The following is a 5,000-nucleotide window of genomic DNA, read 5'->3' as shown; positions in this document are numbered from 1 at the left end:
TATTAATATATATATATTTATTTATATATATATAATATATATATACATTATATATATTGTTTTTTATAAATTGTTATCTATAGCTATTTTTTATATATTTATATATATCTAATATATATAATACACGCACACACACACAACCGTACAAAACACACACACACCACACAACACACACATAACACACACACACCACACACACACACCCAAATATATATATATATATATATATATATATATATTATATATATATATATATATATATTTGATATTATTTATATATATGTATATACATGTTATATTATATCGAATATTTATATATTTATTTATTATATAGTTATATTAGATATATAATATATATATTATATATATATATATGTGTGTGTGTGTGTGTGTTGTATATATATATTTATATTGATATTATATATATATGTATATTTAGTTATATATATATACTTTACATTTACATATATATATACTTATAGAGATAGATATATACATATATGTATATGTATATATACACACACTACTCACTAACACACACGCACACAAAACCCACAACACACACACACACACACTCACTCCTCACACACCTTATATTATATATATATGATTACTATATATATATATATATCATTAAATATATATATATATATATAGAAGTTTGTTGTGTGTTGTGTTTGTGTGGTGTGTGTGTGAGTGTGTGGTGTTGTGTGTGTTTGTTGTGTGTATCTTTGTGTGTATACAGATGAATATATGTATATATATATATATATATATATATATATAATAAATCTTTAATATAATATATATATATTATTACATATAATTATACATTGTATATATATATATATATATATATATATATGATATATAGTTATATATGTATGTGTGGAGTGTATGAATATATATATATATATTATTCTTAATTATATATAATTATTATATATATATATTATTATACTAATATATATGGTGTGTGTGGCAGTCGGTGTGTGGTAATGTGTCGTGTGTGTGTAGAGTGTGTGTGTGTTATGAGTGTGTGTGTCGTATACGGATTCGATTAGATAGATGTAGTTAGATAGAATAGCATATATACATTAGACATACATATGTGTATATATATATATATAACTATATATATATATATATAATATATATGATATATATATACAATATACATACATATTGTATACATTATATATGTATATATATGTATATAATATATATATATATATATATATATATATATATTATATATATATATATAATATATATATAACATGTAATATATATTTTCATATATGTATATATTACATATGATATATATATATATATATATATATATATTTAGATTATTATTATATAACATATATATATATATATATATATATATATATATTATTATTATAGTCATATTACACATAAACATAAAGTATCACACATATCATCTGTATGGTTCTATGACTTTAAACATTTCTATGAATGTATATAGTTAGTTGTTTTGTTTGTTTTTAAATTAAAAATGCCTAGTTGGACATTTAGTGTGTGATTTTTTTTTATTTTTATTTTTAAAATGAATTAAACGAGACCCGTCTTGGCACCATCAATCTAAGTATAGGATCGGTGCGGAGTGGACGTATAAGTATTCTCGGGGTTAGTATAGGATCGGCGTGGAGTGCGGGGGCGTTTGGGTGGTGGGGTATTTAGGGCTGGCAGAACTTTCAGGCCTTTTATGTTCTAATCGGGGGGCTCGGGCTATTATTACGATACAAATCTAATCCATCATTTCACACACCTAACTATCTCTCTACTCTCAGCACTCAACACACTCTACACATCACACTAATCATCACACTAGTATCACTCTACACACACGTGACACACATTGTATACTATGTGTTCTATATATGAGTGGTGAGTATTTCCCCTCATATTGTATATATATTGATATAGTTACTGCTGAGTCTATAGATATTATATAATATTATCTGGAGTATATTATATATATATATATATGCAGTATTCATATATAGGGTTAGCGATATATATATATATATATACAGTATATATATATAATATATATACTGTTATATATATATGAAAATATCAGTATATATACATACAATATATATATATATTATATATATATTCATATAGATATATATATCCATATTATATTTATATATATATAACTAGTTATATATATATATATATACCATATTCCAATATATACTATATATGATTATACTGAGTATATAGACTTGCGTATATATATATATATATATATATATATAGAGTATTGTATAGTATGTGGGGGGGGGGGGGGGTGGTAGGGGGGTGGGGGGGCCCTATTTTGGGTGTTTGGTGAATGGTTGTAGGTGGGGGGGTGGTGGGGGGTTGGGGTGGGTCCTTTTTAGTGTTGTGGTGGTTTTGGGTGGTGTTATATTGTTCTGATAGTAGGAGTGGGATAAAATTTGCTTCTATAGTATAGATATATATCCATATATATATATATACACACACGCAGGACCACAACCGTATTGCACACACACACACACACACAGACACACACATACACCCAGACACACACAATTATATAATATATATCTATATATTAGTATATATATGTATATATACTTATTATACTCATATATAATATATTGAATGATATAACATTATATATAGATATGTTCATATATATATTATTATGGATTTATATATATATATTTACATATATATATTAGATATATATATGCATATGTATATATATATACTATTATAAATATAAGATATATATATATTAATATTTATTTATATATATAATTATAGTTATATAATTTTATATATTATCTGAATATATAGTAATTAAGTATATATATTATATATTTATGAATTTATATATCCTGCGCATGATGTATGATTGATATATGGGATAAGTTAGTTATATATATGATATATATCAGTTTTACTATATGTATATATGTCTATATATTCTAGTATATATACTAGTCGGTATATATAGTTATACTATATATATATATAATTATATAATATATATGTATATATATTTAGCGCGTCGTTTATGCCTATTTTGTGTTTGATGTGTATATATGCTTATTGCTATATATATATATATATATATATATATGATATATATATAATATATATGAGTATATATATTATATACATATATTATATAGTTTATTATATTATAAATATGTATATATATAGTATATATATATAAAGTAATTATATATACTATAAAATATATATATTTAATACACTATATATATATAGTATATATAGATTATACCAACATCACATATGTTACATTATATTATATATATATATATATCATATTATATATATATACATTCTATATAAAGTAAAAAGAAATACATATATATTACTTATATATATATATATATAGTTATATATATATATAGTATATAGTATATTATATATATATAAAATTAAAAGAAATTACACAACACACACACACACACACACACACACACACACACAGCCCATATATATATATATATATATATATATATATATATATGATATATATATATATATATCATAATATATCTATCATTATATATGTTATACATATATATGTATATATATATATATTTATATATCATATATATATAAGTATATATATTATATATATATAAATATATATATATATATAATTATATAGTATATAATATATATATATATATATTTATATCGTATATAATATAGATATATGAAATTTATGTGTGTGGTGTGTTTAGTGTGTATGTTATATGCTAATATCTATATATATATAATTATATATATATATATATATATATATAGTATACTATATATGGTACTCATACTATAGTATATATTATATATTATATATATATATATATATTATATATATATATATAAATAATGTTTAATATTTGCTCTATATACTAAGAATATATATGCTATATATATATATACTATATATATATATATAGTTATATATATATTAATATTATAATATTATGTATTATATACGTATATATATATTTTATCATATTATATATATATATTTATGAATATATATACTATATATATATATATATATATTATATATAATATTGATATATATATATATAATATACATATAGTATACTGGAATTATATATTGATATTATAATATATATATATAGTAACTAAAGTGATTGTACAGTATATATATATATATATATATATATATATATATATATATATTATATATAGTTTATATATATATGAAATATATATATGTATATATATTATGATTATTTATATATGTAACCGATATATATATATATATATATATATATTTATATATATATATGCATACATATATATATATATACACGCATATATATATACACATATATATGAATGTACAGAAAAAATCACATTCCATTTTCCCTGCCCCTTGCTTCCCCTTCCGCACGGCGGGTTAGGTGGGGAAGGAAGGGTTGTGGTATGGGAGTCCCAATATAGGAGAAGCTGTTGCCCGAGGAGAGTGGGGAAAGTGTGGGGAAATTAAATTAAAATATTGTGATTTTCCTGTTGAAATAAAAAAGAGAAAGTCTTGGTGAACTTGTGATTGAATTAGTTAAGACGAAAGTTGTGGGTGGTTGAAAAAAAAGAAAAGGAGATGAAAAAAAGTTGAGTGATTTGTAAGAATGAGGAACAAAAAAGTTGTGGTGATTGGAGTAGAAAAACAGAAAGTTAATAAAATAAGTGGTTTTTGTGAGTGTGAGTGATGTGTGAATATGGGTTTTGAGAATATTGAAAAAGTAGTGTTAGGAAGGAAAAGTTGATGTGAAAATTGAAAAGTTGGGGTGTGAATTAATGTGTGTTTTGAGGGAAAGAAGGAGAAAGGAAGGTAAAAGTTGTGATGTGAATATTGATGAAGGAAAAGTGTATATGTGGAATTTTAGTCTTGAGGGGTTGAAAGTCGGGGGAGGTGAAAGGTT

The sequence above is a fragment of the Penaeus japonicus genome, unplaced genomic scaffold (assembly GCF_977035675.1).
Source record: "Penaeus japonicus unplaced genomic scaffold, GWHDUDI00000001_assembly GWHDUDI00000002, whole genome shotgun sequence".
Classification (NCBI taxonomy): Eukaryota; Metazoa; Arthropoda; class Malacostraca; order Decapoda; family Penaeidae; genus Penaeus; species Penaeus japonicus.
This window is presented reverse-complemented; position numbering follows the sequence as displayed.